Source organism: Barbatula barbatula (genome assembly GCF_947034865.1).
Source record: "Barbatula barbatula genome assembly, chromosome: 18".
Lineage (NCBI taxonomy): Eukaryota > Metazoa > Chordata > Actinopteri > Cypriniformes > Nemacheilidae > Barbatula > Barbatula barbatula.
The window spans coordinates 8,062,742-8,076,579 of record NC_136781.1 but is presented as its reverse complement, the minus strand read 5'-3'; positions in this window follow the sequence as shown (position 1 = coordinate 8,076,579).

The following is a 13,838-nucleotide window of genomic DNA, read 5'->3' as shown; positions in this document are numbered from 1 at the left end:
TTAGTGCAAGAAATATATCAAAATCAATAATACGTGCAGTTTTTACAACTCTGGGATGTTTTTATCATTGTTTTCCAACCCCCCACATTTTCTTCTCTTTCCTCAGTTAAGGGCAAGAGATGCAAACTGTGATGTAATGCATTCTCAACGGGAGTATAAACATCTTAGGGGTTAATGTACCATATTGAAATGTTAAGAGTCAGAGCCTTATAAAGACAAAACCTTCAAAGCTGAAAGCTTAATCATCTTCAGTGTCACAGTAGATAGCTGTGATGGGATTAAGGAACTATAGCTAAATTCACGTAAATACAGGCCGTTCGTCCAAAAGCACGAAACCACATTGAAACCCTGTTTTTTGCACCTAGAAATAAATAGAAAGACCAATTTTTCTAGGTCAACAAAAAAATGTCTTGCTTCACTTGAGGCACACAAATGCTTTTTGGAACATTCTGAAATCCCAAACGTCATGGATCCCCAGGTCTTGCACAAACCTTTACAAAGAGCACTCGACTGGTCTACATCACACACGCAGCGTAGCTCCAGCTGTCAGACGCTGGGAATCTATTGTTCTCCCTTTGCTGAAACATCCTGCCATGTGTGCGTGCATGGCTTTTGTCATTTACCTCTTGGCCACGTGCTAATGGATGTGCCGAACCTGCTCTAGTGGAAAAGTAAGTACAACCAGATGTGACAGGCCGGTTAAATTAGACACCTTGTCTGGCTCCTTTCCTTAAGGGCATGTGAAGGTAAAGCAAATGAATCTTGAGTGTGTAAAGATAATAACGTCTGTCCGATAAGTACGGCCAAAGAACGGTGATCTACTGCTAGGTATTCCTGGAGTACAGAGAGGTTATTCAGAGGACAGAGGGAGGATAAAATAACTGATGGTCATAAATGTATAATGTTTAGCTGGACATAAGATGCCAAGACCTTTCCTTGACACATTGTGACCCACACAAAAAAAGTGCTTTTATAAATGTGCTTATAATGCCATGCAAGCATTAGAGGATACAAAAATAAATGTGACATTACGATATTGAGACATTTCATCTCTCTCTATTTTGAGTTTATTGCTGTTGTGCGCTCTACAGGGCAGTTCATCTCTATAGGCTTTATCTCGGCTTGGGTGCTGTGCCTCTCCTGACAAAAACGCCTTGCTTTTTGGGAAACAGAGGATGGTTTGCTTGCCACAAAAGTCACATTGCATTAAAGCTGAAATATGTAATGTCTGCACCATTAGCAGCACCAAACTCAATAGCAACAATAATGACTTTCTCTAGACCAAGGGTTCTCAAACTTCTTGGGGCCGGGAACCCCTTATAGCAATTTTTTTCCAAGGATTGTATTGTAATATTCACCCTAATATAAAAACGGCATAGCTACTTAACGTCTTAAACAATATTAATTTAAAAACAGGCACATCTGAAAATATACAGCACATACAAATTAAGTCAAACTAATTAAAATTTATATCAGCAGTAAGGATTATGCTCTTTTATGAAATGTCATATTTTACTGCCACTGTATAAAAATTGTAGGATTTATTGACAGGAATGCAATATAATATACATAACTATACCTTTAGTGACCTAATGAAGTGTTATGTTTTTATTACCTTAGAATCGTGAGCTATCTCTATATACTGTACATACTCCACGGGTCCCCGGTCCCCTCTCATGGAATTCGCCATATTGTTTCTACAGTAGCCCTAAACGAACAAACTACTCTACTGAGCACTTTTCAATACATTATCTACTTCGGGAAAGAAGCGAAAACGTGATGACATCTTATTCCTGTGTCATCAACCAGTGCGCTTTGAAAAGGAAGAGTGGGAGTGAACCGTTGGTTGCAAATCGCAACCTCACCACTAGATACCTCTAAATGTTGATATAAATTCACATATTTACTTTTTTTGATGGAAAGTGTGTTAGCCTGTTTTAAACTCACACCCATGAATCTATGTCGGTTGCCAAGACTAAAGAAATAGAGCTGAACATGCACCGCAGTTTAATATTTACTCGTTTAAAGCAAGCTCACCTCTCAAAAATGAGCAAAAATTATATTTATGATTTCCATAGTAAGCACAATTAAAAACACCCATAAATACTCTTCACGTAAATGGACTGTGAAATTGGTCTCACAAATTCCAGTGTCTGAGATGGTTTCAAGATGTTGTTACCTGTATTGTTGACTGTTTCTTTGAAATCCTTTAGAGACATTCAGAACAGGTCGGTCACAGTTTGCTAACCAAAGCAAGCCTCCCCCAAAAATACACATTATCGTAAACAATCTTCCAGATTGTATTTATCTTTGTATATTTGAGCTGTGTACCCTTCTGGCGAGTCATCTATCACTAAAACTAAACACGTGTTCTCTTCTGTTTGGGGTCAAAGTCTGTGGCACAAAAAACTGATTATAGCTTCAAAACACAGCTTTGACGAAAACCACTGGTCACTTGTAACCGACAACATAGAGAAGGATCAAATGTAATCACAAACTCTTCTTCGTTTAGGAGGGAAAATGCACAGTTTACTATTTGGAGAAAGAACTTATCAGCCAGGCTAGTGCTCGGAGCTGCCAAGCCACGAGGTACGCGCCGGCCAGTGTTTTTAATAGCCCCTGTTTCTCCAGATGTAAACACTGAATCTTTCCCAAACATTGCCTTTTTAAGACTTCTCAGTGAGAGCTAGGGGGCGACCTCTCTGCTTCTCGCCGGAGCTAATGAACGACTCACTTAACAATAGCTCGCACCGACACCCAGTCGTCACGCTTTCCCCCCACTCATGTCTAAATTTAGTCTTTCCAGTGCGTCTGGATGACAGCACCTCTAAACATTAGTGTAACATGCTTTCGCAGACTGGAGCGAGGGGCTCTGACCCTGATGGACATACAGACAAAGCTAATCGCCCACCCCGGGTCCCCCTTTCCAATCTGCCTCTTTGACCTTCGTAGCTCGATGTCCAGGAGAATTCATCTGGAGCGCGAGACACAAGGTCAAGGCTTTGTCTCACTTTCCTTTATAATCACTCTTATCTTTCCTCTCAGCAGATGTCTTGGTCCATTGATGCTGGGGCTCAGAGTGTGACTGGATGTCTGCTTTCTGGGGGTCTGCTGTTTATGTGTGAATTCTCACTTTTGGAAGAGGGTCAGCAGTGTAGCATAATATTGTCATATGAAATTGTAAAGAAAATAGATTAAAAAAAGATGAGGCACTTTTGTGTTACCTGTAAGTAGCACAAAGACCTTATACATATTCGATGAATTTAGTGCTAGTGATAAAATAGCTGCTGGTATTGTGAATAAATAAAAAGAGCACAAACAAATATATCAAATCTGGCCATCTGTGCACCATTTTCTGGTGCTTTTTGATCCGTGTTCATTCATGCAAAGCAAATAAATTATCCTATATATTAACTGTCAATATATTTAATTATATTGTAAGATATAAACATTTGGTTCCAATATAAGGAAATGTATTTAATTTATATGTATATTTTCCATTGTATTACTCTATATTTTTGTTTTGCAAGGGTTGTTCTATCATTATTAATTAACGTAAAGATTACAATCTATGTCCATGTGGTTGTGTGATTTCATTATGGAGCTGTTTGTGTTGCGGTGGTCAGTGTAACTAGAAGATTTCCAGAGTCTCATTATATAATTAGATAAAAGCTTTCCCTACGCCTATTACACATCTAAAAATACATCCAGTATAGAGAGCCATTCATCTTTGTGTCATGCCAGAAAAAATCTTTGCAGTTTCAGCTCAATACGTTATGGATATACTGTATAAGGGGACCTGGGTCAGCTGTCACACTGGGAAAATGTCTAAGGTTTGTAACATTTAATATACATAAAACTATGAAATTAGGATATTGAATAAAAAATATAACAGTTGAAAGGGTAAACAAATGAACACAATGAAACTTTATGTTGTCCAATTAGGTAAGGATCAACGATATAATATGTTAATTTTAACCAAAAACACTGAGATGTTATCCCCTGTAAATTTTTAGAATTCAAGTTTGCTTAAAAGCAAATAATAATATCTGTGTAACAGGCACGTTCCCATTTAAACAATATTTTACCGGTACATGTCACAAAATGTCAATATGTGTTTAGAAAATGTATTTTCCTGTGCAATAACAGCTGACCATGCCAAACTTGGAACTGAAAATAGACCTAGAGAAATATTCTCTGGAGGAGAAACGTAACAACAGTCACACCTCGTCTCCCCCATTTCCCGCGTTTCTACACTGGTTAAGTTTGATTTTGGTTTGACATTAAAATGTATCCCAATCTTTCTTGGCATTTGATCTATTTAACATACACTGATAATAGATACAACAGCTAATCCGTAAAGTTTTTCTGTACAATCTTTTTCATTTTTTTCATACTGGTGACTGATTCCCAGCATTCTGTAAGCAAAACGCTTTGCCATATGGGGAAGCACAGAGCTTTAGAGAGGAAGTTAATTATTCAAAATAACAGTGTCTGCGCACAGCCCTCCTGTTCCCAGGCTGGAATGGCGAGGAGCTCTCTGTTGTTAATGGTTTCCACATGGAATATCAAACAGGGCGGCCAAGACTCCGGCAAGGGCAGAAATCTCCAAATTTAGAAGAAATATGAAAATTGTCAAATGTGCCTTCCTTAGCTGAGAGGACAGATCCAGCCCCCAGGACTCATCAGCCCTCCCACCCCAAACCGTTCTCATCCTCACACACCGCGGGTCAAAGCTCGGGGTCATGGGGGCTTTTACTTTAGCCAATCAGGCCGCTCAGGAGGCTTTCCCTATCGTACCGCTCGGATGGTGGGCCGGGCCCTTGCCTCATATAAGGTAAAAGAAAAGTCTTTGCTCCTCAGGCCGGTCACACTTCAAAAAGGAGTCTCGCTCCGGGAACCCCCTTTAGAGGACACGGCATCCATGGGAACAGAGTGGAAACCTCCTCGCTGCAACTCTACACATCCAAGCACCCAGATCTGCATCCGACCATTCGAGGTGTCCAGGACCGGTGTGAACGACTATCCTTCAAGACACCGACTTCCATGAGGTATGTCCTTAATTTTGTATGTAACACCACAACCATTATTGACCTGGTTTGTGAATGTATTTGTATTATGTTATCCGAGTAGTGAATTACACTTTTAAGACAGTTAACTTTGCATATCTCAGTTTTTGTTTAAATGGAAGGCAAGTTGCTTATAATCACTTTTTCCTATTACTACTGTACTCTCACGTGGACCTTAAATTCATTTTATCACTCTATACTCTTACAGAATGCCACATGTTGTCTGATTTGGGTCTACTTTTTTCTATGACATTGTAAGAGAAATATTTGATACAGATAGCAAGCATGTCAAGCTGTCATTGACAGCAGTGTGTCGATGTGACACCTTGCAGATCCAAATATCTAATGCACTTCGCTGATAGACTGAGCAGGTACTGAGAGCGTAACATGATACAAACAAAAAACATCAGTGGTCTGTTTCTGTAGCAGACACAGGGAAGTCTTCCAGCTGACCAAAGATGGAATAACTTATGCAAACCTTTGAAACAGTACTGATGAATTGCAGATGTATTGTGTTCGCCTGGTCTGCTTTCATACTGCAGGTTGAGTGTATGTAAGGAGTAGAGTTCACCTGGGGATAGTGGGGAGAAATGTGAAATGACCTCACCGAGCACCGTCGTGAAAGATTCGCTGGGAATGTGATCCTGTTGTTTTACTGGCTTTTGACTGTGATTTTGAACTTGAATTCAGTACATTTAGAATAAAATGGATATAATCTACTGCGTGTTTATTGTATTACCATACTTCTTACTACTACTTATTTAGTTTTATTGAACAATTATCATTACATGATTTTTTGAAAACCTTAGAATCTATAGATCTAAAGATGTCTGTCTAAGCACTTAAAGGAGCAGTTCAGCAAAAAATGAAAAATTCTGTCTTCATTTACTCACAATCAACCTGTATAAATGTCTTTGTTCTGATAAACACAGAGAAAGATATTCGCTTTGCTTTTAACCGAACAATCTTTTGCCACCATTGACCACCAAAGTATTGAGTAAATTTATTTTTACTTTTTTTTTACTTTTTACTTTACTTGAGGATGAAAAAGAAGATATTTGGAAGAATGTAGGAAAGCAAACAACTCTTGCGAACTTTTGACTATCATTGTCATTTTTCCTACTACGGAAGTCAATGGTGGCCAAGAACTTTAGTTACAAATATCTTTCTCTGTGTTCTTCAGAACAAAGACATTTATACAGCTTTGTAACAACTCGAGGGTGAGTAAATGATGACAGAATTTTCAAAAATCTGATATATGTCATAATTTACCCAGCATTGTCGTTTAACTTTCTTCCAAAGTAGATGTTCCTTTCTCATACATTGAAGGTGAACATTTTTTTGTGTTACATGGATGATAGTCATATAGGTTTTTATACATTTTACTTATCAAATGTAATGCTAACGAAATACATTCCTCTCCTGTTTTTTGTTTCTGGAAAGGGCCTATTGCAAATGTGTGTGTGTGGGGGGGGGGGTTGTGTTAGCAGATGTGACCAGCTGTTGGTAGTCTAGGGTTAGTATTAACATCCCTTGTCCAGGGATACCACTCTGGTGACCTACAGTAACACTCCTTCACACACACATTCCAACACATTTGAGCTGAATCTTAACATGCCCAAATAAAGTCACAGACATGTTAATCCTCCATTTAATCGCATCACTGACGGACCGAACTCTTGAATCACGCTTAGGTACAATATAACAATATCATTTTTAATGCTAAATTATGGAGTACATTGCAGTGTATGTAATGTAAATAAAAACTGATATAAAGTATACTGTAGCCAACAACAACACTGATTCACAGCAGCTAAGAACCCCTCATTATCTCTATACAACTGAAACATTTTTTTGTGCATTTATTCAACAAATAGTTGCCAGATCTCCAAAATTCTTAAAAGCATTTGACTATATCATTAAAGGCTTTTGATCTATCGCTATACTGTAGGTCTTACATGCTAGATGGATGAACATATGTGCGTTGATGGACAGATGGAGAGATTAGATTGGGGTTATGGAGACAGCTAGGGAGGGAAAGGAAGTGCATTATTTATTTTCTGAGGAGTCAAAAGTCTGGCAGCCATCAGAGCCTAGAGGTTTCACATGACCCTTTGGTGGCCTTGGAGCTTTGGCCTGTCCCTTCGCATCACTTGCACCCCTCCCTCGGCCCCTGGGGACCACAGTTCCCAGGGTCACTTTCACATGAACAGTGGGAAGGGAAAGGAGGGGTTAGGTGATCACCGGGGACTACCCAAAAGCCCATGTCCACCAACTCATAAGGTCCATACAGTCTCAGGCTCCCTAGCACACAGACGCTTGTAATGCACTTTTAGGGACTTGAGGACCCTCCCAGTAAAGCTCAGATGTGCTGACAGAGAAAGTTGTCCTGTCTTCATTTCTTTTCTCACACATCCAACACTCCTTATTCCAGTTACTTGCAAATCGCCCTGCTGGGCCTTTGCCTTGTAAAAGGGGGTGTTGTTTTTTATTACTTTTACATGGGACATTTTAATGAGCTCATGTCTTTTCAAATGCAAATGTGTCCTGTCATGTTTAAAAGTAACAAATAAATATTTTATATTTGTTGCAGAAAAAAAAAATGCAGAACAGGATGTTCTTTTTAAAAAAACGTATTCCTTTATTTATTTATTTGCTGGCCCCAGAAATCCGGTTTTGGTAATCCTATGTTTACTACACTTATCTCTGAGCTTTCAAACAGCGGCCGTGGGGTGCCAAAGAGGGATAATCTGAATTTCTGAACCACTTTATGGACAGAATCAAGTGTCTGCTAAATGCCAACTAACTAACAAAGAGGACCCGAGGCAAAAAAGCCTCGTAGAATTGCTGTAATTACATTCAACCTCATCCTCGTAGTAAAACGCTACAAGGTGTGCGTTTAACAACAACTCCGCACGTATTCTGCCATTTTCCAAAAGGACCTAAAGTAGATAAGAAATCAGGTCGAGATAAATCTCTTTAAGCATTGGAATAGATGACCATTTGCATTTGTAGTTTGTATATGAGCCTGAGCTGCAGAAGGGAGATTCGCTTCAAGAGCTAGACAGAGCCGAGAGAGGTAAGAGGTGGGGGCGTGGGTGCCCTCCCCCTCCTGCATGTTTCCTGTCATGATGATTTAAGGAGATGGGGAGAAATGAGAGGGAACCTTAAAAGGCAATGTTTAGGCACACTCATGCTCCCCAGTATCAAGCCAGAGTCAGTGTAAACAAAACATCTGCCTCTGTGGAGGTGAGCAGAAGCCTGGTCTGTGACCTTAATAACTCTCTCTCTGTTTCTCTTAATTTTTCAGTTTCAAGGTACTTTATACCAAGGTACCTTTGGAGGTGAGCAGCAGCCTGGTCTGTGACCATAATAACTCTCTCTCTCTCCCTCTCTCGCTCTCTCTCTCTCTCTCTCTCTCTCTCTCTCTCTCTCTCTCTCTCTCTCTCTCTCTCTCTCAATCAGACACTCGTACAAAAACTTACAGAAATCACATCATTTTAACTGGCCACAGGATCCTCTCTCTCCCACTCTCTCTCTCTCTCTCTCTCTCTCTCTCTCTCTCTCTCTCTCTCTCTCTCTCTCTCTCTCTCTCTCTCTCTCTCTCTCTCTCTCTCTCTCGCTCTCTCTCTCTCTCTCTGGTGTTGTTCTGGTTTCTAAATTAGCAGCACTCTGATAAAGAAGAAATGTCAAATCATGAGTTTTATTGATACATGAGCTCAAACTGGGCTTTGTACAGTCTACCTCAAATCAAAGTCATACCGCATTCCCTGTTTGTTTTTGATTTTGTCTCTGGAATGGTTTGGTTCTCGGACCATCACAAAAAACAGCTGGTGTGCTGCGAAGTGAGCAAAGCTGGTAACACTTAGGTAATCTTTAGATCAGGGCTGTAGACTTCCTCCTCAAAGACCAAACTGTGTATGTGCGTACAGGTTGGTCTACACAAACTACATAGGCCAAATGTTTAAACGAGTACAGTGAAACATGTCAAATATCTATTGGTGAGGATATGCACAATGTTCTTCGATGTTTAAAATGCTAAGAAATCGACTACATTTTGACATCTAAGAATATACACAGATTTCTGTGAGGGTTTGGTTTAGAGGTTGGGTCAATAAGTCAATTTCGTTGTGCTAGTAAAAACACCTCTGCATCTCACTTATATAGTTTATGTGGACTCTTTCTGTGTGTATAGGCCTATGTGTCATTTAACTGAATCTGTGTGTGGGGTTTACCGCTACTCAACACAACATGCAACATTCATTCATGCTCAAAATTACCAATTGCCTTTTTTTGTATATAAAAATGTAACCATTTTTCAAAAAAGATGAAAGTTGAAAATAAACCATGTTGCGCGGCTGAATTGAAATAACATATATTGATATGCATATGCAAATTTGTCTCTGGGGTCTATTCCCTTTGCACCACTGTGAGATAAATTTAACTCTTGCCTCCAAAGTAGGACAGAGCATGGGAACCCGGATTTAGGCAACAGGATGTGAAGTTTATTATTTCAGCCCACTTATTAAACAGAGCTTCAGTATTGGTATCTCGACCCGAGAGCAGGATGTGTGTTTGTAGAGTTTTTCTCACATTGATTAATAACTGACATATCCGGGGGGCTCAAAATAATATTCCCCACGACTACATCGCTGTGCATGTAAAATATAACTTATCCAACATCTTCGACTGGCTTTTGCCTTTTACGTCAGGCTGGTGTAAACTGTGACTAGAAAAGGCAATGTATGCAGCTCGGCTGAGAAAGACAGGACAGGGGGAGGGGAGATACACGGAGCAGTGACAAACTATCTGCTTCCACAATCACTGGCCGTAAGAGGCTGAACGAGCGAATGTTTATCGAAAGCGCAGCTACATTTTCCGTTATCCCAAAATAAAATCCCTTCACAGTTCCTTATATGGACTGACGGAGATTCCAGAAGGGGGATATGAGACAACCTAAAGCTCTCACTTGTTGGAAAAGGCTCAGGAATTTTCATGTTGTTTCTCCTGTTTTTTCTTTTGATCCTTTATGTCTCGTTCCCATTTTTGGAGGAGCTTTCTTTCTTTGTAATCAATGTAATACTGCACAAATTCAATTAAGGGGGATTTGTTGGAATTCTTAACCTGCTTATCTTATATGCCAGAGGCATTTTGAAACCCTATGAGGGTAATTGTCCCATATATGTATCTTTTCATACATCGACTGAGTATGTGTGGAGAATCACTTATATTTCTATCTCGTGGCCAAGCTATGTCTAAATTATTCTGTTCAGTATATGCAGGGAATGACAAAAACAATACAATATATTTAAGCGGCTGATTGAGACACCATGTTTACTTGTTGTTACAGATTGGAGTCTCTCGACAATGAAGTCAATGAGTCAACATCTGCAAGGACACATGCCATGATACAGGTGAGGATCACTTAGAATTTTGTATTGCTTTCCAGAACAAATATTTAAACGTTAAACAAAATTATTTATTTACTTGTGAAGCAACATGACCTATGATTGTAAGAGTTTTATTTAATTTTAAATTAAATTAGTTTTTGCTTGAAACAAATAAGAATACTTTCCAAAGGGGTTAATTCAATGAAATTCAAGGGGTTAACAAGAATATTTCTACCCTCTTTCTTACCCCATTGTGAGGTTTTTTTCCTGTGTTTTAGGCAAAAACTCACTAAATTTAGATGAAAAAGACATAATACCTTTTCACCCAAAAATTACAATTCTGTCATAATTTACTCACCCTTAAGTTGTTCCAAACCTGTGTACATTTCGTTGTTCTACTAAACACTAGGAAGGATATCTGGAACAATGTTTGTTACCAAACCGTTCTGGGGCACTATTGGTTTCCAAAGTAGAGAAAAAACTACCATGGCAGTCAATAGTGCCCCTGAACTGTTTAGTTTCCCACAATTTTCTATAATATCTTATTTTGTGTTCAACAGAACCAAGACATTTATACAGTTTTGGAACAACTTGAGGGTGAGTAAATGATGACAACATTTTGTAATATTTTTCAGTTTAATTCACATTGACTTAGAGCTTTTCACAATTCATATTGTTTCAAAGCAGCATTGCAGAGTAAAGTACCTTCAAGAATGAAGAATCTTTATATTATTTTGATGTATCTTTTTGCAGTTTATTATTATTTCCTTCTCTTATGCGTTTTTAATATCTATTTACTTTTTTAAACAATGAACAAATAACAAAATAGTAAAAAATAGGAAGATATTGAGAAAGAGGTTACATTGCAAATCACTAAAAACAAAAAAGTAGAAAAATAAATCTATTAAATAATAATAATAATAAAACAACAACAAGGTACATTTTTACTTAGAAAGTAGTCTATATGCTTATTTCCTTACCTTATTCTTGATAAACTAATACCTAAAATAAGGACTATGGGCTTTAAAAGTTCCTTTGTTTGTTGCACTTACAATTAGGTCACCATATTTCATATCAGTCTATAAAAAGCAACAAAGTGAAGCAAGACATGCTTGTCAACTGAGCACTTTAGTTTTGATTGTGCTGTATCCAGCAAACAGTGCCCTGTGGATAGGCTGCATATCTGTCTGTTAATGTCTGCTGGCCCCATCTCTCTCCATTAACTACGGCACTGCTGGGAAAGCCATTAGAGAGTGATGTTTAAGTAAGTGATTGATCCTGCATAATCGTACCCGCTTCCTGGGCTGAGGAATGAAAGCGAGCCTAGAAACATAAAGCCAGAGCCCATGGAGTTAATGCTACACAGAGAGCAGCACATTCAAAAATACAGGACACAGGCAGCTCCAAGCACTTGTAAACATATTGAAACCATCTCGTCTGCTTCCCTAAAAGATAAAACTAAATTCCGACAGGTTTATGAACCATAGAGCCTATCTGCTTCTTGTCAAAACTGCTCAGTCTGCATCAAATCAGCTTGTTTAACTTGTAAAGGTTTACATGTCGACTCTGGTGGGATTTTATAGGATGAGAAAGAAGGTCCCCTTGAACCCAGTTTCCCTGCGGACTGGTCTGGATTGATTGAGACACAGAGGAAATGGTTGTGTATAAAGGGGAGTGGTTTCGCATTCTGAGTGACTAAGGGGCACTACAGCAGACGGCTGCATTGATTTTCCCTTTGAACTAGAGTACAGATGTCCATGGCACGAATTAACATCCTGTTCTGCAAGCACTGATCTAGCAGAGCCTGTTTGTGTTGTACTGCTGGGGCAGAGGCGCACTGGAAGTCAGTGTGGTGCAGAGCAAGCGTGCAGTTGTTTGCTCAGTGGATTGGAGTCCTGCAGCTCCAAGGTTTTTCTTGGGTGACGGCCACTTTCAGCTGCTTCAAATGTGGCTGGAGATGGAGAGAGGCAGGCCAGGGAACTAGGGCTGATGCTAAATACCTCACAGGCTGGGGAGATTATTTCTATCAGCATCACAAAACTGAGACTGTACACTATCCTGCATGCTAACACCTCGCGGGTACTTCTGGATGGCATAGTGAGAGCAAATGAGGGCACTGAAGGCTGGAATTAATGTGCGCAGGAACCAGAAGGAGAAAACATGAATGTAGGTTTGAAAGAGTGTGAGAACAATTTTGAAGGAATATCAGGGCACGGGAAGGAGGAACAGTTAAAAATGTGCGCAGATGGGGTCAAAGCCATTTCCTGTACACCCACGTGCATTCGCCAGCCTTTCCAGTCACATTCATACAATTCCTTTAAAGAACTTTGATCTTTTCAAACCACAGCGGGCCAAACAAATCCATCATTTTAACTCCCAGGAACAGACTTTTTTTAAACACAGTAAACACCAAAAGTTTAATGTTTTTCAGATCCTGTATCTCAACTGGTAAAGCATGGCACAAACAAAGCCAAGATCATGGGTTCGACTCCCATGGAACACACAGACTGATAAACTCCAAACGTAGGCCTACTATAAACTGTGTTGGACAAAAGCGTTTTTCAAATGCATAAATGTAAATGTTATCTCCTGCACCTTGTCCTTAGGCATTATGAAAGCAAACTTCCTGGCTATGCATGAGGCAGAGGAATGTATCCAAACCTCAGGTTCTTTATATGAGACTGAGTCACTTCTCATGCAATCAAAAGAACGTAGGAGGTCGCAGTCCAAGCTGATCAAAGAAAATGAAGGTAAGTTAACAACCGCAAAATGTGATTCATTCCTCCCACAGTCCTTCGGCCCAAGGTGCAGTGCTGCATCTCTGGTCAATTGGGAGTCTGAGATGAAGCACTGTAGCTCGGGAGGGAGGGCAATGCCACCAAACACAATGGAACAATTATACATTTTGTGAAACGTTTAATGTGATCGTAAGATGACTCTTTTTACATTTTGAGATATTACGTATTTTAAATATATTTTTAATAAATGCATAATTAGCAGAAGCAATTTATTGTGTTAGTAGGATTGCAATTGTTGACAGGGTTCTTCAGACAGCATTTGTGTAGTTCATTCTTGGATCAAATGTCTTTTTCTTTAACCTCAGTGTCCACATGTCTTGTGCCACAATGTAATTCATCATTTCCCCATCCCCGGGGTCCAGTTTTCCCAGGAATCCCTTGGGCAATCACAAGGGGGATTCCTGGAAATACTGTTCTTGGGGGTGGGGCTGGACGACAAAAATAATATAGTACATATATATATATTCTAGCATCATCTCAATTTAACTATCATCATGACAATTTTTTTATTTTAACTACTTATTTGTTATTAATAGAATGTGTTTTGATAATCTCTTTTGTTCTTAAAATAAATATTGCCT